This window comes from Staurois parvus, unplaced genomic scaffold (genome assembly GCF_062004578.1).
Source record: "Staurois parvus isolate SC_StPar_1 unplaced genomic scaffold, SC_StPar_1.0 ptg000779l, whole genome shotgun sequence".
NCBI lineage: Eukaryota > Metazoa > Chordata > Amphibia > Anura > Ranidae > Staurois > Staurois parvus.
Window position 1 is genome coordinate 1,188,202 of NW_028318575.1, and position 23,568 is coordinate 1,211,769.

The window sequence follows — 23,568 nt, forward strand, 5'->3', positions numbered from 1 at the left end:
TCTGTGACTGTGCTGTCAGGAGCGCTACAAAAATAGCTTTTCCAGCAGCTGTTCTCAGCATTATTTAATGCATCATTTAATCGGAAGTTACATTATAAATAGGGCAAAAAAAAAAAAAAAGTAATAAAAAAAAAATAGATATATGTGTTTAAGATACTGCGTGTGTGCATCGGCTCAGAGTCGTACGCAGGCAACCTGCGGACTGATCAAATGCCATTTTCTGAAATCCCAACATACTTTTAGTTGAGTAAGTTACATTTATGAACTATAAGATTCAACTTTTCTTTTTTATTATTTTGCCTTTTTTTTTTTTTTACATTTTCTTTTCTCTTGTTCTCTTGTTCCTCTAAAGTTCATTACATGTACAAGGGCTCTTCATGCTTTGGAAGGGTGATTTTTTAAAGGTCATTACGAAAACATTTTCAAAACATTCGATTTTTTTGCCAACTTGATCAATTTGAATCTTAAATTATACCGCTTTTGGAAAGCCCTTGAAAGTGTTTTGTTTTTAACCACTTCCAGTCCGGACACTTTTACCCCCTTCCTGTCCAGGGCAATTTTCAGCTTTCAGCGCTATCACACTTTAAATGACAATTGCGCGGTCATGCAACACTGTACCCAAATGAATTTTTTACCATTTTTCTGAGACAGATAAAGCTTTATTTTGGTGGTATTTATTCACCGCTGGGATTTTTATTTTTTTTGCTATGTAAATGGAAAAGTCCCAAAATTTTGAAAAAAAGTGTTTTTTTTAATAAAATTTTGCAAATAAATAATATTTCATCCTAAATCTTGGCCAAAATTTATTCCGTTATTTTTTTAGTAAAAAAAAAAATCCAAATTAGTTTATAACCAAAAATTATAATTTTTAAACATTTCTTTTTACATTATTTTATTTTTTTAAAATAATTTTTTTTTATTTTATTTTTTTTTTACATACTGTCACCCTAGCAGTACAGTGTCACCATGGTGACACTGTACTACTTGTGGGGGGTGATGAAGATTTTTTTTTTTTTTTTTTACACTGATTGCTTTTACACCCATATAGGATGTAAAAAAGTGTTTTTTTTATAACAATTTTCAAACAAATAATATTTCATCATAAATCTTGGCCAAAATTTATTCCGTTATCTTTTTAGTAAAAAAAAAAAATCCAAATTAGTTTATAACCAAAAATTATAATTTTTAAACATTTTTTTTTACATTTTTATTTTATTTTTTTATATTATTATTTTTTATTTATTTTTTTTTTTTTTACATACTGTCACCCTAACAGTACAGTGTCACCATGGTGACACTGTACTACTTGTGGGGGGTGATGAAGATTTTTTTTTTTTTTTACACTGATTGCTTTTACACCCATATAGGATGTAAAAGCAATCATTTCTCCTCTCTGTCTGCATTCTTGCACTTATTGAGAAGTACTGAGTGAGCTGTGATTGGTCACAGCTTGTCACATGGTACAAGGCTGTTGTGAATAGCCTTGTACCATGTGACCTCTGTGATCATTCACAGGTTTCACACGTAGTAAGCAATGATGTCACAAGTGACATCTTGCTTACTACTTTGCATGTGATCACTGATTGGCCAATCAGTGATCACATGATCGGGACCTCGTACAGAGGTCCCATCCGACGATTGGTGTTTCACTGTGTCCGGAGGACACAGCGGGCACCGGATCGCTGTGCTGCGCGCTCCCAGGGAGCGCGCACAAGCAGGGTGCGGGGAGGCCACCCGACCCTGCAGTGCCACCGTCCAGCCATTTATATGCAACGGCCGGTCGGGAAGTGGTTAAGTTAACATAGCATGGTTCTTGCTCTTAGAGTACACTTGTTTTTAACCCCCTGGCAACCGCATTCTGTTCATTAACCCTATTAGGAAAGTGGTGTGCATGTAGGGAGCTCCTGCACACAGCCTGTGATTGGCAGCTTCAGCTCTGTTCCTGTGTGTTGTGTGATGGGTGGTGGTGGTGGTGGTGGGAGGGGTCCATTCCCTCCAATCAGCTCTCACTGCATACACTACAGGTTTTCAACCAATTTAGGGCTCATGTACACTGCAACTGCTAAACTGACGTTCAGGGGCTGTTCAGCGTTTTTTTCAGCAGCCCCTGAACTCTCCCTAATGCGTTCCTATGTGTCCGTGTACACATCGTCGTTTACAGGCAGTTGAGTTTACAGTCGTTTTTTTTGAACGCACCAAACTTGCGTTCAGGAGCAGATTTTACCGGCGTTTCAACTATGTGTAAACGCGGTTAGTCGCGTTTATAAGCATTTTTTAACTGTTTCATGTCAAGATGTTGTCCAGAGCCTTTTTTCATCATCAGAAATGCATTTTCAGGTATTCAAATGGACCCGGTACACCAGCGCAGTCAGTTCCAGGTTTTGCGTGAAGGAATAAATGGTAGAACGTGCCGCATTATGCTCATGATGGGATCCATAGTGAATACAACCAGAAAAGACAGGTCATCTCAACACATACTGCTCCCTCTGCTTCTGCTCTCTCTATTTCTCTCCTGAGGTTAGGTGAAGGTCTCCTGAGGTTATCTTTTAAAAACGCTTCTAAACGCAAACGCACATAAACGCGGTATGCAAACGCGGATAAATTTACTTTTTTAACCTATGTTTTCCAGCAGTCAGTTTCCATCGTTCAGAAGAGTTTTCCAATCGCCCCCTGTACATGAGCCCTTAATGTTCGCTCAACAAGAGGAACTGTGCCTAAAAACATGAACCCCTTGCCAACACCAGGAGCCAGCCCTTATGTCATGAGCTGACGCCATCAGGAGCCCATCGGTAGATGACTATGAGCTTTTGGTGACAGCTCAATCACAGTTCTGGAGGGATCAATGAAGCGTACCCAAGAATAGAGCAGACATGCATCATCTATATGCAGCATTGAGCATTAAAGTGGTTTTAAACCTCAGACATGAAATATGAACAAAGTGTAGCACCCTCCTAGTCAGCTAGAGGGAGCTAGACCTCAATTGTTAGCTGGGAGGGCCGAGTAGCAGCCTAGGCGTGATAGTTAGCAGGGGTCAAATCATGGTCAGAGCTTAGAGGCTATGCAGACCAGCCCTCTGGAATTTCCCCCTGCTCTAGATCTTTGGAGAAAGGTCTAGAAGCAGTGGGTGGATCTGAGGAGTGGCTGATCTGCACTTTTGAGGGAGCCTAGCTGATCCCCAATGAGAAGCTTGGCAAGGGGTCAGGACAACCATTAAAAGTGATTGAGCCTGCTCAGCTGCAGAGGAGAGTTCGGGTGGAAGACTGAAAGAGAGAATGTGAGGCTGAGAGCAGAAGTCTGAGAGGGGGCCCAGATGGAGAGGGGGACTCACCTACAGGCAGGAGAGCTGAAAAGGATGAAAACTCAGACCCTCTCCGGCCCTCAGAGCAAGGAACATCTGTGCAGCAGGGAAGGAGCGGCCCAGCTAGAAGGCCTGGTAGAAGCCACCAATCCTCAAGTTGCACAGGAGAAGGACTAAGTAAGTAGACCTGCACCCCCTGGGCCAGATAAGGGAAGGAGCATTCTGGTGGGAAACCAGATTCACCACCTACTGGTCTGTCTAATTCCTTAAAGCGACAGGCACCAGATCCCCTGCTCAGGGATACCTCCAGACAGCTGAGTAAAGTAGAGGGGTTTATCTGGGGTGTGGGGTCTGGGGTGGTACTATGGGAGATGCTGGCTAGCTCTCCAAAACAGACTGTATTGCAGCAGAGACTATAAATAGTTCCAGGAAGTTGTCCTCATCAGTTCCATTGGGCATTCCATATACCCCCCTACCCCATCCAAGTTGAACCCCCTAATAAAACATAAAAAAAACAAGCCCAAGGACTGATTACTGACTCCTAGATACAGGTCTGTGGAAAATGCATGTTGTCTGGCTATGCAGGATTATAGGGGGACCCAAAAACTCAGCAACTCCTAATGGGGTAGCGCTACAAAAGCATATTCCCCTATAGTGTGTACTTGTCTCAGTCCACTGAGTGTCATTTCTGTCTGCTGCCTTGGGACCCTCTGATCGGCTAAACAAATGACAGAAGAAAGCCCTGTGTTGGTAAATATAAATAACACAGGGCTGAGAATCCTTCTTCCCCTCCTGAAGACTCCTGGGATGTATAACATCATTTGCCTAGGCATGGAAACCAGGAAGTAACTGAAGAAATGTAGAAAACAAGTTTAACCACTTGCCTACGGGCAAGGAAACACATTATTATACAGGATTTATATAGCGCCAACAGTTTGCTCAGCGCTGTACATTATAATGGGAGACCGTACACGAGACAGTACATTAACAATACAATTCAATACATGAGGGATTCGAGGGCCCTGCTCCTTGGAGCTTACAATCTAGGAGGGAGGGGATAGTGGTACAGGAGGAAATAGCTGTGGGGGATGGAGTGGTAGGAAGAGTGGAGGAGGTCGGTAATTAGCTGAGGGCGGGGTAGGCTTCCCTGAAGAGGTGGGTTTTCAGGGTGCGCCTAAAGGTGAGGAGAGTAGGTGATAGTCTGATGGATTGTGGTAGGGAGTTCCAGAGGATGGGGGAAGCCCTGGAGAAGTCCTGGAGACAGGCATGGGAGGAGGAGACCAGGGAACTAGAGAGTAGGAGGTCTTGTGAGGAGTGGAGAGTACGTTTTGGGTGGTATTTGGATACCAGATCGGTGATGTAGTTCGGGGCAGTATGATGGACAGCTTTGTACGTCAATGTTAGCATTTTGAATTTTATCCGTTGGGCAATCGGAAGCCAGAGGAGGGATTGGCAGAGGGGGGTGGTGGATATGAAGCGGTTAGTAAGGTGGATAAGTCTGGCAGCAGCATTCATGATAGACTGTAGTGGGGATAGCCTGTGGTGAGGTAAGCCGGTGAGGAGGGAGTTACACTAGTCAAGTTGTGATATAATAAGGGAGGGAATGAGTTGCTTAGTAGTTTCTGGGGTTAGGAACGGACGTATTTTGGCGATGTTGCGGAGGTGAAGTCTACATGAGTTTGTCAGCGATTGGACTTGGGGCTGGAAAGACAGATTGGAGTCTAGGATGACACCAAGTACTCTGGCTTGCGGGGTGGGACTGATGGTGGCGTTGTTGGTCGTGACATCAGGGGTGTGGCATGGGAGGAGCCTAGGCTGAGACCACTCTTCATCTGAATCTATACATGAGCTACTAGGAGTGCGGCATCCTTATATTCCACACTAGAATTGTTACATTTTGTTGGCCCGATTTTGCAGAAAACGAATGTTCATGAAAATTTACTGGATGAATGGCTATGCTAATTTTTTTATAAATAGACCCCCAAGGATATATAAAAAAAACTGCGATCAATGAACACCTGTTGTCAAACTTTAATTAGATTGTCAGATAAATGTATTTATAGCTGACTGTACTATCTAACTAGACTTGTTCTATTCCTTTTATTACCAATTGAAATTCAGACTAAATTTTTGCTATTTGGAGTGTATCCGGATTTCCAAATCACAACAGTAACAAATTTCCATGAATCCGAAATAAATTATAAGGAAATTAATTATCTGAATTTAAAAATGAATTTGAATTGGAAAATGAATATTGCAATAAATACAGTAAGGTATAAAAATGAAATAAGATGAAGATTCCTACTTAGGCTGCCTTATAGGATAGAACTGAAAACATTGCATAGAATTAAAAAGAATGGAAAAGAATAGAATACAACAGAATAAAATATAATAGAAAAGAATAGAATAGAATAAAATAGAACAGAATAAAAAAAGGATAGAACAGAATAGAATGGAAAATAAAAGAATAGAGTAGGAAAAAATTAATAGAATTGGATAGAGTAAAATATAATATAATAAAACAGAATAGAATAGAAAATAACATAATAGAATCAAAAAGAATAGACTGTCTTAGATTGTAAGCTCCAAGGAGCAGGCCCTCCTAACCCTCTTGTATTGAACTGTATTGTTGCCGTATTGTCTTCCATTATATTGTAAAGTGCTGAGCAAACTGTTGGCGCTATATAAATCCTGTATAATAATAAGAAGAAGAATAGAAAATAAAAGAATAGAATAGGAAAAAAACATGAATAGAACTGAATGGAGTAAAATAGAACAGAATAAAACATAACAGAATCGAAAAGAATAGACTGTCTTAGATTGTAAGCTCCTAGGATCAGGGCCCTCCTAACCCTCTTGTATTGAATTGTATTGTTGCTGTGTTATCTCCCGTTATATTGTAAAGCGCTGAGCAAACTGTTGGTGCTATATAAATTCTTTACAATAATAATAATAAAAAGAATAGAAAATAAAAGAATAGAATAGGAAAAAATCATGAATAGAATTGAATGGAGTAAAATAGAACAGAATAAAACCTAATAGAATAGAAAAGAATAGACTGTCTTAGATTGCAAGCTCCAAGGAACAGGGCCCTCCTAACGAGGGGTGGACTGACAACTCATGGGGCCCCCAGGCAATAGGGGATCATGGGACCCCTGTGTCCTTGCCCAAACTCAAAAAAGCCTATGAAAAAGGTACCAGGGGCATCTCATGGAGCCCCCTACTGACCCCGGGCCCTTGGGTAGTGCCCGAGTTTCCAAATGGTCAGCCCACCCCTGCTCGTAACCCTCCTGTATTGAACTGTATTGTTGCTGTATTGTCTCCCTTTATATTGTAAAGCGCTGAACAAACTGTTGCCGCCATATAAATCCTGTATAATAATAATAATAAAAAGAATAGAAAATAAAATAAAAGAATAGAATAGTAAAAAAAACATGAATAGAACTGAATGGAGTAAAATAGAACAGAATAAAACATAATAGAATAGAAAAGATTAGAATAGAATAGAATAGAATAGAATAAAATAGAATGACCATAGCCATCTTCTGAGATTTGAATATGAAAACAACAAATATGAAACTAATCTAAATATACAAAACTCATTCCGAATTTTTCTAACAAAATGGATATGATTAAATGAAATTATTAACTTAACTAACAAATCTGTAACAAAACAAATTTTTCCATCATGCACCTCTCTAGATCTAACATAATAAAACATTTTTAAAAAAATAATAATTATTTTTCCCCAAAATACAGTGTCTAGGTCAGGGGCGGACTGACAACTCATGGGGCCCCTGGGCAATAGGGGGTCATGGGGCCCCTGTGTCCTTGCCCAAACTCAAAAAAGCCTATGAAAAAGGTACCAGGGGCATCTCATGGGGCCCCCTACTGACCCCGGGCCCTCGGGCAGTGCCCGAGTTTCCAAATGCTCCTAACCCTCCTGTATTGAACTGTATTGTTGCTGTATTGTCTCCCTTTATATTGTAAAGTGCTGAGCAAACTATTGGTGCTATATAAATCCTGTATAATAATAATAAAAAGAATAGAAAATAAAAGAATAGAATAGGAAAAAACATGAAAAGAACTGAATGGAGTAAAATAGAACAGAATAAAACATAATAGAATAGAAAAGATTAGAATAGAATATAAAAAATAGAATAGAATAAAATAGAATGACCATAGCCATCTTCTGAGATTTGAATATGAAAACAACAAATATGAAACTAATCTAAATATACAAAACTCATTCCGAATTTTTCTAACAAAATGGATATGACTAAATGAAATTATTAACTTAACTAACAAATCTGTAACAAAACAAATTTTTCCATCATGCACATCTCTAGATCTAACATTTTTTATTTTTTAAAAAAATAATTATTATTTATCCCCAAAATACGGTGTCTAGGTATAGGCTGAATTGGTTGTTTCCCCAACACATTTGAAGATCATCTGTGCACATTGTATTCATTAACCTCCTTAGCGGTATTCCCGAGTGTAGCTCGGGGTAAAATTTCAATACCAAGAGCGGTAACCCCGAGCTACACTCGGGCTTACCATGCGGCGTTGCTCAGGGAGTCCCTGCAGCACTTACCTTGTCCTTCGCTCCCGCAATGTGTCCCCTGCAGCATCCCCGGCCATCTCCTCCGGCCGATGCCGGCATCCGGCTTCCGTGTTCTGGTCCCTGTGACGTCGGGACGTACGGGCGCCGGAACCGGCGGGAAATTTGAAATTTTTAAAAAATTTCATTTTTGCTGTCATTGCTGTTTCAATGCATTTCACATATATTTTGTCCCGAGTGCTTTGTCCGGCGCCCTGCCTGCATTTTTACTGTTCTTTCTGCCTGGAAACTGAGAAAAGTCCATGGCGTCCAAAAAGCGTCCCTTTACGTCAAAAGCGGTTTTAGAACAGCGATAGTAAATCAGAACCACTTGGAGAATTGAGTGATAATGATTCATGGGGGAAATTCGTCATCAGACACTGAAAACGATTTTGCGACTTTGCTCAGCGATGTGCGAATTTGCCTCTGTATTTCACATTTCAGTGTTTTTGGTTTGATTATATTATTGAATTAAATTTATTATTATTATATTATTATTTTTTATGATTATTTATTAAATTATAATTTATGATTTCGTGTTTCAAGTTTTATCATACCCGGGATGTTTACTAGACTCTTGTTCGGACAGATTTCAGTGAGTTATTCCTAAAAATTACAGCCTACAATAAAAAACTACATATTTCCATGCAAAAAAATGTACCGCTTTCAGCACAAAAAATCGGAAAGAATCATACCGCCGAGGAGGTTAAAAATAGGGGTGACTTATTTTTTAGGTATTTATTTATTTATAGGTTATGATTTATTATAACTAATAAAAAAAAAAAAAAAAAAGACGGGCCCCAATGGCTGCAAGGCGATAGTGTTGATCCCCATACCATTGTATAGCACAGGAAACCTGACTTCTAAGAACAAATCTGTCCTTCCGCCGTTGGGTTCCAGCCTTCGCGTCATCTTGATGTATCACAATGAAGTTACTATGACATCGCAAACATTGTTTATTGTTTTGCTAAGAAAAAAAAAAAAATAGGAGTGGAAATTATTCACCTGGGAGAATCAAGTTTCACATCATACCCATATTTGTGCTTTAGAACGACTGATATACTTTCTGCATGTTAATTTCTCTTGGAAGTCAGCGTGTGCTTTCTATAAATGTAAAACCATCTGTTGGCACCTTCTAGAAGACTAGAACTCAACCCATCCAGACATGAATTATTTATTTGGATGGAAATTTTTGTGTTTCTTAGGCAAACATAAGGATTTTACTCCTTGTGTTTAGTTTTCATTTACTTTATTTTTTTTTTCCACATGACCTGTGATCATTTTAGGATGATAACAGACAGGCAGAGATGAAGGTTTTTTCATGAATTAGATAGGTGCCTGTCAAAACTCTCCAAAATGTTGGCCATGTTTTTCAGAAATAACTAAGTGTATCTCAATACAAAGCTTTTTTTTTTAACCACTTAAGCTCTGGACTACCCCTTCATGACCAGGGTATTTTTTTTGCTATTCGGAACGGCACTACTTTTACTGGTAATTGCTCGGTCATGCAACACTGTGCCCAAATTCAATTTACCGTATTTTTCGCTCCATAAGACGCACCTAGGTTTTAGAGGAGAAAAACAAGAAAAAAAATATTCTGAACCAATGGACTGCAGCCACAGTACAGGAGATGACCAGAGACTGCGGACATAGTACAGGAGATGACCAGAGACTGCAGACATAGTACAGGAGATGACCAGAGACTGCGGACATAGTACAGGAGATGACCAGAGACTGCAGACATAGTACAGGAGATGACCAGAGACTGCGGACACAGTACAGGAGATGACCAGAGACTGCAGACATAGTACAGGAGATGACCAGAGACTGCAGACATAGTACAGGAGATGACCAGAGACTGCAGACACAGTACAGGAGATGACCAGAGACTGCAGACATAGTACAGGAGATGACCAGAGACTGCAGACACAGTACAGGAGATGACCAGAGTCTGCAGACACAGTACAGGAGATGACCAGAGACTGCGGACACAGTACAGGAGATGACCAAAGACTGCAGACACAGTACAGGAGATGGCCAGAGACTGCGGACACAGTACAGGAGATGACCAGAGACTGCAGACACAGTACAGGAGATGACCAGAGACTGCAGACAGCCCTTCCAAGGGCTCCTAGATGCAGAGGAGCCAATCACAGCAACAGCACTGTGAGCCACAAATGTAGCTTGGCGTTAAGCAGAGAAGCTGCTATGTATTACCTATCAGTCTAAGCAGGAGACCACACTATACTAGGAGACCACACTATACTAGGAGACCACACTATACTAGGAGACCATGCTTTACTATGAGACCACGCTATACTATGAGACCACGCTTTACTATGAGGCCACACTATACTAGGAGACCACGCTATACTATGAGACCACGCTTTACTATGAGACCACACTATACTAGGAGACCACGCTATACTATGAGACCACGCTAAACTAGGAAACCACGCTATACTAGGAGACCACGCTATACTATGAGACCACGCTTTACTATGAGACCACGCTATACTATGAGACCACGCTATACTAGGAGACCACGCTATACTATGAGACCACGCTATACTAGGAAACCACGCTATACTATGAGACCACGCTTTACTATGAGACCACACTATACTAGGAGACCACGCTATACTATGAGACCACGCTATACTAGGAAACCACGCTATAATATGAGACCACGCTATATTAGGAAACAACGCTTTACTAGGAGACCACGCTATACTAGGAGACCACACTATACTAGGAGACCACACTATACTAGGAGACCACATCATATTAGGAGACCACGCCATACTAGGAGACCACGCTATACTAGGAGACCACACTATACTAGGAGACCACATCATATTAGGAGACCACGCCATACTAGGAGACCACGCTATACTAGGAGACCATGCTATACTAGGAGACCATGCTATACTAGGAGACCATGCCATACTAGGAGACCACATCATATTAGGAGACCACACTATACAAGGAGACCACGCTATACTAGGAGACCACACTACACTAAACTAGACTATGTACATCCTAGCAACCTACCTAGGAGGGGGATACACAGGGAAGGGCGGTTTCCGGGGCCAGCATGATCTCACACTGCCTCCGTTCTTAAGTATGAGTCAGAGGTTTGTAACTCAGGGACTGCCTGTGTAAATAAATATATATATATATATAGTAAATATTTGGCTTAATAATGACATGCAATGCCAAGCTGCAGTTTCTAAAGCGAGCAAAATCCTCTCTTGTATTAAAAGAGGTATAGACTCCAGAGAGAGATATCATTTCCCCCGGTACAAATCATTAGTAAGACCTCATCTGGAATATGCAGTTCGGTTTTGGGCACCAATTCACAAAAAGAACATTGGGGAACTGGAGAAAGTACAGAGAAGGGCAACCAAACTGATAAGAGGCATGGAGGAGATCAGCTATGAGGAAAGATTAGAGGAACTGAATTTATTCTCTCTTGAGAAGAGGAGATTTAAGACAAAATCAACTTTACATAAAACTGGCTAAACACCATTATAGCTTCCCTTTAAGACCGCTCCGCCAAACCCGACTCCCATAAGCGAGAACAGATGAAAGATGAGGAAAAACTTGTCGCAAGGCCAAGTGTATTTTTATCATTAGGACTTTGTTTTTATTGCTTTCCTGAAAAGGTATAAAAGCCTTTGTGTGGCCGCTCGTCACATCATCAAAATGATTCAAGATAGCTGCTCATCTCTATTACTGACATTGTGTTGTCCTTCACCTGATATAATCCAATGATTTTCTTTTCCCCGGTGTCAGAGCTCGCTACTGTGTTTTATATTTCAAATTTAAAGCGATTAGGGATTTTTGTTAGATAGCAACTACAGATCCCTAACAAATTGTACTAGTTTATTTATTTATTTCAGGTGCTTATATAGCACCGTTAATTTACACAGCACTTTACATACATATATATATTGTACATTCACATCAGTCCCTAATCCTCAAGGGGCGTACAATCTAAGGTCCCTAACTCACATTCATACATACACATACTAGGGACAATTTACACAGGATCCAATTAACCTACCAGCATGTCTTTGGAGTGTGGGAGGAAACTGGAGTACCCGGAGGAAACCCACACAGGCACAACATGTAAACTCCAGCAAGGTGGTGCCATGGTTGGGATTCGAACCAACAACCCTAGTACTGCCAGGCGGAAGTGCTAACCATTTAGCCACTGTGCTGCCCTAGTTTGTTTTTTGTGTGTGTGTGCTGATCATTTAATTGGTTGGATGTGATTATATCCCCACCCTCCTAAGGTGGCCTGCCTGCAACTTTTAAAGGGACGCTGGGGTTGATTTACTAAAACTGGACAGTGCAGAATCTGGTGCAGCTGTGCATGGCAGCCAATCAGCTTCTAACTTCAGCTTGTTCAATTAACCACTTCCCACCCGGCCTATAGTCAAATGACTGCCGGGCAAACCTCATGTCCCTCCGGTAGGGCAAACCTCTCATCCCTCCGGTAGGGCAAACCTCTCGTCCCTCCGGTAGGTCAAACCTCTCGTCCCTCCGGTAGGGCAAACCTCTCGTCCCTCCGGTAGGGCAAACCTCTCCTCCCTCCGGTAAGGCAAACCTTTCGCGCCTCTGGTAGGGCAAACCTCTCGTCCCTCCGGTAGGGCAAACCTCTCGTCCCTCCGGTAGGGCAAACCTCTCATCCCTCTGGTAGGGCAAACCTCTCGTCCCTCTGGTAGGGCAAACCTCTCGTCCCTCGGGTAGGGCAAACCTCTCGTCCCTCCGGTAGGGCAAACCTTTCATCCCTCCGGTAGGGAAAACCTCTAGTCCCTCCGGTAGGGCAAACCTCTCATCCCTCCGGTAGGGCGAAACCTTTCGTCCCTCTGGTAGGGCAAACCTCTTGTTCCTTTCGGTAGGGCAAACCTTTCGCCCCTCTGGTAGGGCAAACCTCTCGTCCCTCAGGTAGGGCAAACCTCTCATCCCTTAGGTAGGGCAAACCTCTCGTCCCTGCGGTAGGGCAAACCTCTCATCCCTCCGGTAGGGCAAACCTCTCGTCCCCCTGGTAGGGCAAACCTCTCGTCCCTCCGGTAGGGCGTCATATTACGTCCTTCTCGGATCGCGCTTTGAGCGTGCCCACAGGGCTGCGCTGTGTCCATTCACAACAGGTCACATGACAGTTGTATACAATGGATGGTTTCCTTTCATGCCATCCATTGTATACAAGTGTGTCTAGCTGTGAATGGTCACAGTGATCACATGCACAGGCTGGGCCAATCACAGCCCATCTGTGTCATGTGATTAGCCATGGCCAATCACAGCTAATCACAACAAAAAAAACTGAATTAATTGATTTGCTGTAAGCAATCAAATTGTGTAAAAAAAAATCATCATTTCCCCAAAGTAGTACAATGTTTCTATGGTAACATTATACTACTTTGGTCATAGTGTAATATGAAAAATAATCTTAAAAAAAGAGAAAAAAAATTAACAAAAAGTAAAAAAATAAAAAATAATTGAAAAAAATTATCAAAATTGGTTTTTTTTCGTACGGTCACCAGTCAGTGTCCCTGATCAACGCCATGCCAGTTATATGATGACACTGTACTGCACTGGTGACAGTATGTCAAAAAAAATAGTGAAAATAATTTTTTTAATTTCTTCATTTTCTGAAAAATGATGACAAAAAAATTACAACTTCAAAAAACTATGCAGAGAAAATAAAAACCCAGTAAGCTGTCTGCCCGTACCTTGTATAACTGCACTTTGCAAAGTGCACAGTCTATTTGCCTTTAGTAAATCAACCCCTTAATGTACCTTCTTTTTAACCTCTAAAAAAGATGTGCATTTATTATTTTTTGCAAAAGGTGAACTTATCCTTTAAGATCCCGGTCTCTGGTCTCTGAATTTAGCTGCTTGGCTGGAGTTCAAATTTAAATAAAGAATAAGTGGTGCAGAATCGTAGGAGGAAATAATAAAAGCCACGAATGTCTTTTATAAGAAGATAACTATATGAATAAAATGTAGAAGCAGTGCAAATACGGCACCTAATTGTCCTGTTTCCTGGGGCTTGAGCATAAAGTTTTGCTTTAATCTGTATATCTAGCTATGATCTAAAGCAGTGGTCTCCAAACTGAGGTGGCCCCTTGTTTGCTTTTATCCGGTCCTTGGGGCACTATTTCATCCACTGATATCAACAATGCGGCACAATTCCCCTCACTGACACCAATTCCTCTCAATGACACCAATGATGGGACACAATTTCTCCCAATGACACAAACGACGGGATACAATTTCTCCTATTGGCACCAACAATGGAACACATTTCCTCCCAATGACAGCAACGATGGGACACAATTCCTCCCAATGACACCAATGATGGGATACAATTCCTCCCAATAACACCAATGATGGGCACAATTTCTCCCAATGACACTAACAATGGTGCCCAAGGACTCCAATGATGGAACATAATCCCTCCCAATGACACCAACAACGTGGCACAATGATACCAGTGATGAAACACAATTCCTACCAATGGCACCAACAATGGGGCACAATTCCCCTCCCTGACACCAATTCCTCTCAATGACACCAATGATGGGACACAATTTCTTCCAATGACACAAACAACGGGACACAATTTCTCCTATTGGCACCAACAATGGGACACATTTCCTCCCAATGACAGCAACGATGGGACACAATTCCTCCCAATGACACCAATAAAGAGGCAAATTCCTCCCAATGACACCAATGATGGGGCACAATTTCTCCCAATGACACCAATGATGGGATACAATTCCTCCCAATAACACCAATGATGGGCACAATTTCTCCCAGTGACACTAACAATGGTGCCCAAGGACTCCAATGATGGAACATAATCCCTCCCAATGACACCAACAACGGGGCACAATGATACCAGTGATGAAACACAATACCTACCAATGGCACCAATGATGGGGCACAATTTCTCCCAATGACACCAATGTTGGGACACAATTTCTCCCAATGACACAAACAATGGGACACAATTTCTTCTATTGACACCAACAATGGGACACAATACCTTGTCCTGCGCTCCCGCGATGTCCCCCCTGCAGTGTCCCCGGCAATGTCCTCCGGCCGATGCCGGCATCTGTCTTTCAAGTTCCATTCCCTGCGACGTCGGGATGTACGGGGGACGGAACTGGTGGGAAATTTGAAAATTGTAGAAGTGACATTCACTAAATGCACTAAAATCACATAGTAAAACATTCCTGTATCAAACCATTTCACATACATTGTGTCCCGAGTGCTTTGTCCGGCGCCCTGCCTGCATTTTGACTGTTCTTTCTGCCTGGAAACTGAGAAACGTCCATGGTGTCCAAAAAGCGTCCCTTTAGGTCAAAAGTGGTTTTAGACTGGCTAGAGAACAGCGATAGTAAATCAGAACCACTTGCAGAATTGAGTGATAATGATTCGTGGGGAAATTCATCATCAGACACTGAAAACGATTCTGCGTCTTTGCTCAGTGATGTGCGAACTTGGCGCTATATTTCACATTTCAGTGTTTTTGGTTTGATTATATTATTGAATTAAATTTATTATTATTATATTATAATTTTTTATGATTATTTATTAAATTATAATTTATGATTTCGTGTTTCAAAGTTTATCATACCTGGGATGTTTACTAGACTCTTGTTCGGACAGATTTCAGTGAGTTATTCCTAAAAATTACAGCCTACAATAAAAAAAAATACATATTTCCATGCAAAAAAATGTACCGCTCTGAGCACTGAAATACTAACATAATCAGACCGCTAGGGAGGCTACCCAAAAATGGGTAATCCATTGTGTGCTTTTGCACGAAAACTCATTTTATTATGTTTTTTTCACACAATTTGCGTTAAATAAACATTTACGCAAATATCATGTGACATAAAAATTTGCAACTATCACCTCTTTATTCCACACGGCCTCTGCTTTCAGAAAATAAATAATGTTTTGGGGGTTTAAGTCATTTTTATTAAGCTAAAAATTACGATTTTTACATGTAGGCGAAAATTTTTAAAAGGTTGTTCTGGAGCTGAACTGGTTAATGTAAAGTTTTTTTTTTTTCGTTTTTTTGAGTTGGTTCATTTTTTTCTTTCTTTTGTAAACAATTTAAGAAGGCTTCATTATCATTTTCTTTCAAGATCAACATTATTTTGATCTGTCCTTGTGGGGCCCTTAAACAGCATGGGGCCCATAGGCCGGTGCCTACTCTGCATATTTGGCATATATAAGTACCTGAAATTAAGTAGCCTCCCTGGCGGTATTCCCGAGTGTAGCTCGGGGTAAAGTTTCAGCACCACAAGCGGTAACCCCGAACTACACTCGGGAATACACTGCAGCATTGCTCCGGGATCTCTTCTTCACTTACCTTGTCCTGCGCTCCCGCGATGTCCCCCTGCAGTGTCCCTGGCAATGTCCTCCGGCCGATGCCGGCATCTGTCTTCCGGGTTCTGTTCCCTGCGACGTCGGGACGTACGGCGGACGGAACTGGCGGGAAATTTGAAAATGACAAAAAGTCACATTCACTAAAATCACTAAAATCACATAGTATAACATTCCTGTATCAAACCATTTCACATACATTTTGTCCCGAGTGCTTTGTCCGGCGCCCTGCCTGCATTTTTACTGTTCTCTCTGCCTGGAAACTGAGAAACGTCCATGGCGTCCAAAAAGCGTCCCTTTAGGTCAAAAGCGGTTTTAGACTGGCTAGAGAACAGCGATAGTAAATCAGAACCACTTGCAGAATTGAGTGATAATGATTCGTGTAGGAAATTCCTCATCAGACACTGAAAACGATTCTGCGACTGAGCTCAGCGATGTGCGAACTTGGCGCTATATTTCACATTTCAGTGTTTTTGGTTTGATTACATCATTGAATTAAATTTGTTATTATTATATTATTATTTTTTATGATTATTTATTAAATTATAATTTATGATTTCGTGTTTCAAATTTTATCATACCCGGGATGTTTACTAGACTCTTGTTCGGACAGATTTCAGTGAGTTATTCCTAAAAATTACAGGCCTACAATAAAAAAAAAATACATATTTCCATGCAAAAAAATGTACCGCTTTGAGCACAGAAATACTGACATAATCAGACCGCTAGGGAGGTTAAATTAATTAATAATATGACTGTTCTAACAGCGAACAATAGAGTGCGACTTGGCATGCAAGTTGCAGGGCATACAAATCGTATGTCAAGTCGCACCCGATTTGACTGGGGTGTACATCCATCAACCAAAACAATTCATTTTTAATTCATTTTCTAGAAAACCCCTTTAACATTTGTAGGCTTGCAAGTTTCCAGCCATCTTCCCAGCATTTCATCTATGGTTTAACTTTTCTCTTCCCCACCACCATATCAGTAAAAAAAAAAAAAAAAAAAAGTAATAATCAAATATAATTAAGACAACATCAAACCCAATTACCTTGTCACAACATTTTGTGTCCAAATTAACCTCTTTGCAAATTTTTAGTGCAACGACTTCATAGAAATGATAATTTATCCAGTAAGGACTTCGATTATTTTTCTTTTCCTACACGTCTCTCTCTTATATCGTTTTCTGCTATAAAATTTTATAGCTATTTAGAGAAAGCTAATTTACCTACAGGAAACCAAATATCAATAGGTACATAACGAAGGAGGAATTTTCAGAAGTAGATCCGCAGACAGACCAGTCTTCCACGTTCAACTTTCTTTTAATTCCTGAAGACGTCCAGGCGTGTGCCTAATTTTACGATATAAAACACGCTAGGTTTAACTCTTTATAAGTGTTATTTTTAGCTCTTGCAAATCAGTAGCCATGGTGACCAATGCGGAACTTTTCTGTAATTGATTTAAACTTTTAATGACTGTAAAACTTTACTTTTTTTTTATTTTTAGAATGGAAATAGTCAATGTCTAGGAAATGTCTCAATTTGGGGCTGATTAATAGGATCACTAGAATGACAGTGAAACGTCAGTCCACGACAGGCTGAAATACAATGTGTTTTATGGAAATAAAATAAAAAATGCTTTGGAAAATGTTTCCTTTACAAAAAAAAAAAAAAAATGAAAGTGCAGTTGAAGTCTCACAACCTTTTTGATCTTTAAGCCCGGGTTCACACTGATGCGGTGCGGAATTCGCAGCGTTTTCTGTGCAAATTCCGCACCGCATCAGAATCGCACCCCGTTCATGCGAACCGCTGCGGGTGTGTATGTTAAGTTAACAACACCCCGAAAGCGGTTTGCAAAACGCGGTGCGATGTGCAGAATCAGATTGCATAGATGTGAATACCCATGCAATCGGGTTCTAGTGTGGACCAAAAAAAGGGTCCTGCATGTTTTTGGTGCGGATGCGGTGCGATGTGCTGAATCAGATCGCATAGATGTGAATACCCATGCGATCCGGTTCTAGTGCTGACCCAAAAAAGGGTCCTGAATGTTTTTGGTGCGGATGCGGTGCGATGTGCAGAATCAGATCGCATAGGTGTGAATACCCATGCGATCCGGTTCTAGTGCGGACCAAAAAAAGGGTCCTGCACCGTTTATACAAGACATGTAGCAGAATACATCTCGGCCTAAATTTATGAAGAAAAATTATTTATTTGCAAACTTTTATAACAGAAACAAAGAAAAACATGGGTTTTGGTTCATAATTTTTGGTCTTTTTTTGTTAATTTAGCAAAAAAAAAAAAACCCCAGCGGTCATTAAATACCACCAAAAGAAAGCTCTAGTTGTGTGAAGAAAATTCTAAAATTTTTAGTTTGGGTACAGTGTTGCATGACCGTGCAATTGTCATTCAAAGTGTGAGAGCGATGAAACCTGAAAATTGGCCTGGGCAGGAAGGAGGTAAAAGTGCCCGGTATGGAAGTGGTTAAAAAAAAAATTGAAAGTGCAGTGGAAGTCTCACAACTTTTTTGTCTTTATGCCCGGCTTCACACTGATACGGTGCAGAATTCGCAGTAGTGTTTGTGCAAATTCCACACCGCATCAAAATCGCACCCCGTTCATGCGAACCGCTGCGTGTGTGTATGTTAACAACACCCTGAAATCGGTCCGATGTGCAGAATCGGATCGGATGGGTGTTAATACCCATGCGATCCAATTCTAGTGCGGACCAAAAAAAGGGTCCTGCACCTTTTTGGTGCGGATGCGGTGCGACCAGGGGCGGACTGACCATTTGGAAACACGGGCACTGCCCGAGGGCCCGGGGTCAGTAGGGGGCCCCATGAGATGCCCCTGGTACCTTTTTCATAGGCTTTTTTGAGTTTGGGCAAGGACACAGGGGCCCCATGATCCCCTATTGCCCGGGGGCCCCATGTGTTGTCAGTCCGCCCCTGGGTGCGACTTGAGCCATACAAAATGTATGGCTCTAATTGCACCGCACAGAATTTGCATGTGATTTGCACAGTAATGCAGTGCGGTTCCTGTGCGAATCACATGCGATATACCGCACCGCATATATGTGAGTCCAGGTTCAAACTTCAGTCCATGACAGGCTGAAATGCAATGTGTTTTATGGAAATAAAATCAAAAATGCTTTGGAAAATGTTTCCTTTAAAAAAAAAAAATGAAACTGCAGTTGAAGTCTCACAACTTTTTTGTCTTTAAGCCCAGGTTCACACTGATGCGGTGCGGAATTCGCAGCGGTTTCTGTGCAAATTCCATACCGCATCAAAATTGCTAACAAATGTTAACAGCACCCTGAAATCAGTGCGATGTGCAGAATCAGATCAGATGGGTGTGAATACCCATGCGATCCAATTCTAGTGCAGACCAAAAAAAGGGTCCTGCACCTTTTTGGTGCGGATGCGGTGCGATTTGAGCCAAACAAAATGTATGGCTCGAATTGCACCGCATAGAATTTGCATGTGATTTGCACAGGAATGCAGTGCGGTTCCGGTGCGAATCACTTGTGATATACAGAGCCGCACAAGTGTGAACCCAGACTTATAGTCCTGAATCCCTGAATATTATGATTGGTGACTTGTACAATACTGTGCAAAAGTTTTAGGCAGACGTGAAAAAATGCTGTAAATGAGGAATGTTTTCAGAAGTAGAAATAGTATATTTTTTATTTTTTAATTAGCAAAATGGAAAGTAAATGAATAGAAGGGAAATCCAAATCAAATCAATATCCTCAGAGCGTAGTGAATCAGGTGACGCTCTGTAGACTTTCATCATCCAAACCTCTGCAAGCAAAAATGCTGATTTTTTTTTTAATTTCCCTTGCACATGATTGGGTTCTCTTGAAAAGTGAACAGCTAAGCATTAACTGGCATGGCAACATCATTAGCATTTTGGTGAAAGTTCTTAGCTCTTTTGGCCCTACGTCTCCTGTGGATCCCAGGAGTGGACTTAGTTCTGCACTCTGTGATCTGTTTTCAGCCGACGGTGAGCTAAAGCTTGCTTTCAGCTGACGTCACTCATCTGGTCCAGGCTCTGGATCTGGTCCAGGCTCTGGATTGATCCTGATTTTACAGTCAGGATCCACCCAGATGCCTGGATCAGCAGCTCCCACCTCCTCCACAGCCTAGAACTCCAGTGAGCACTTGGGAGGGGGGCAGAGCAGAGACTGACAGTCACCGGCTCTCTGCTCAGTCAAGACCAAGAACCGAGTGATCAGTGGTCTTTGTTTGCTCAGTTCTCGGTCTAGAGCAGTGGTTCTCAACCTGTGGGTCGCGACCCCTTTGGGGGTCGAACAACCCTTTCACAGGGGTCGCCTAAGACCATCGGAAAACACATATTTCTGATGTGTAAAGAGCAGCTGCTGTGTAGAAAGCAGCTATTGTGTTGAAAGCAGCTACTGTGTTGGAACCAGCTACTGTGTTGGAAGCAGCTACTGTGTTGGAACCAGCAGTATTGGAGGTAAAACGACACTCATGAATTATAATTGCTGGGTAAATAATTTTATGGTTGGGGGTCACCACAACATGAGGAACTGTATTAAAGGGTCGCGGCATTAGGAAGGTTGAGAACCACTGGTCTAGAGGCTGTGGGGGAAAGCTGCAGCTGGGATCGGTGCTGTAAATGATCTTTTTTTTTTTAAATTCACAAACTTCTCTTTGAAAACACTACTCAGCTGTGGATGTCTTACCAGCTTGAATAATGGTGGCCAACAAGGGTTCGAATTTCATCACATTCTTTCTGAATCTATCAAAATTTGGGGGTGGGGGACTCTTGGCAAAGCATATTTAATGCCCTCTAGCTTAGCTACGTAGATTTGTTTTTTTGTTAGTTAGAGTCTGGAGCTCTCCCACCTTTCTAGAGAGTTGAGAACTTTCTGGAACAGGGGAATGGAGGGGAGGAGGCCCAGATCTGCATGTTTGATGGACCTTGACCAATCCCCTGGCAGGAGGCTAGTCATGGTGACCAAGGCACCACTGTCTGGCGGGCAGTGTCAGTGTTGGGTGGAAGATGGTGTGAAGAAGGCTGGAGCGTGAAGCCTGGGAGGGGCCCCAGGGAGTGAGCCTACCTACAAGTAGATTGTTGGAAGAGAGGATCTCCACTGTTCCACTGTCTCCTGGGGAGGACATCCTGAGCAGCCGGGAAGGAGCCAGCCCAGCGATAGACCCACTGACAGGAAGGACAGTGTGAGTACTCCTACACCCCCTGGGCTGAATAAGGGGTGAGGGCAGTCAGGTGAAAGACCCAACTAGCTTCTCTCCTGGGACTGCTTGTGTTAAATTGGCAGCTTCTGGGGCCCCCTTGCCCATGGAATACTCTCACTGCAGCTGGGTGTAGAGGAGGAATCATCCAGGGTCTGAGGAAGTGGGCTAGGAAGAGTCTTTGAGACTCTTCAAGGAAAAAGATTGATACTATCCACATTTTTGTACATGGTTGCTAAGGGGTTTGTTTTCAATTTCCACAGTACCTCGGACATCCCATATAATCCTGGACCCCCATCCAAGTTCTTAACTCCTTAATAAAAATCCAAAACCCAAGCTCAAGGACTGTTCTTCGACTCCAGTGTGCAAAGTGTGAAAAATGCATGTTGCCTGGCTGTGCAGAGCTTAAGGGGGACCCAAAACTTAGTGACTCCTAAGGGGGTAGTGCTAAACATACCTTCTGTTTTATTGGAAGGTCCAATGCTAGGGCAGACACTCCATTTGCTGACTTTAAAGTGAAACTGCACTGCACCTGAGAACTACAAACCAAACATTATATTAAATCATTGTTAATATTCAAGGCAAACCTCCCCGTCCATCCATGCCTCCATGCTTTATTTTACTGAGAAATCATTTTGAAAAACACCCCCTTACATTTCTGACAGTGGCCATCTTGAGTAAGGGCACATGATTCATGTAGCATTTACTTCCAGGAATCCATCTGCCCTTAGCTCGGGCATTGGCTGAGCTGAGAACCCTACCTCCCCTCCTGAAGACTCCTGGGATGTATGAAATCTTTTGCCTAGGCATGGAAATCAGGAAGTAACTGAAGAAATGTAAAACAAATGTAAAAGAAGTAAATGTGATATACTTTCCTATCTATTTACTAATGCTACTAGTATAATGATTACAAATAGTGCTGATTGGGAGAGTGAAGTTCCTCTTTAAGCTTACACAGTGTTGAAGACTCTCTCCCCGACACCATATGAGCGCTGATAAGCAAGCACCAGCCTTGACACTCTGAACCTAGAATTATTGATTGCTTCTCGGCCTTTTGGCTAAGATCAAGTGTAGTATATGTTCTAATCAGTGTCCAGCGGGGGTGCTCCACGGTCATTCTAGCTTTGCGGGGATGACTGGTTGTATAGTACCCCTGCTGGTATGATGGGGGCCCTTATGGTTATTACGAGGGGAACAGAAACCGGGAGCCCATTGGAGTTGGGGCCTGGGAGTAATAGTCTAGAGGGAGGATGTGTGGCCTTTTGGTTCCTTCCTCCCCTGTCCCTAGGGGGTTTTCTCTTCGGGAGAGCCCCCTGACCAAGTACTGGGTGGCTGGCTTTGGCTGCCCACAAGGAACGGTGGTCCGCCAGGCCTTTTGGCTAGGTGGACCAAATGGGAACCTTGTCCCTGTCAGGAGCTTCGTGCCCCGGGGGATCGGGGTAGTGGTCCATCCCCTTTGGGGGACGGACAAAGCACACCCCTAAGTGCACTTTTTTGTGTGGTGTTTTGCACTTGCACTTTTTTTGTGAACACTTACGGGTTTTTCGTTATTTCGCACATTTGCGGACTTAAAATAAAAAAAAAAATCTGTTCTAATCAGTTTTTGGGGACAGAACACCAGTTCCCTTTCCCAGTAGAGGGTGCTGTAATTCCTGCCTCTCCAATCTTCTGGAACTCCCTGCAGCAGTATGTCCGGTTAGCTCCTACCCTGTCCGCCTTTAGACGATCCTTCAAAACGCATTTATTCAGGGAAGCCTACCCCACCTCCACCTAAGAACTGTACTTGAGTCACCTCCATCAGATCATCCCCTGTGGCTATCACCTTTTGTACCACCTCCCCCACCCTTTAGAGTTTGAGCTCCATAAGCAGGGCCTTCCAACTCCTTCTGTGTTGAACTGTATTGTAATTGTACTGCCCCCCTTATGGTGTAAAGCGCTGTGTAAACTGCTGGCGCTATATAAATCCTGTATAATAATAAAAATAGGGTGGGTACAGCGGGAGGGATCCTTTTCCTTTCGGGTTGAATCTGGCCTGGTT

The 23,568-nt window shown here is 42.1% G+C and overlaps 1 protein-coding gene and 1 pseudogene across 2 annotated transcripts in view; both read left to right on the forward strand.

The window, feature by feature from the left end:
• The window catches only part of DGKB (diacylglycerol kinase beta), a 784,212-nt gene that overhangs the window by 638,206 nt on the left and 122,438 nt on the right, over window positions 1-23,568 (forward strand). The gene's annotated exons all lie outside the window — the stretch shown is intronic.
• On the forward strand, window positions 22,569-22,707 carry LOC149444744 (U2 spliceosomal RNA; annotated as a pseudogene).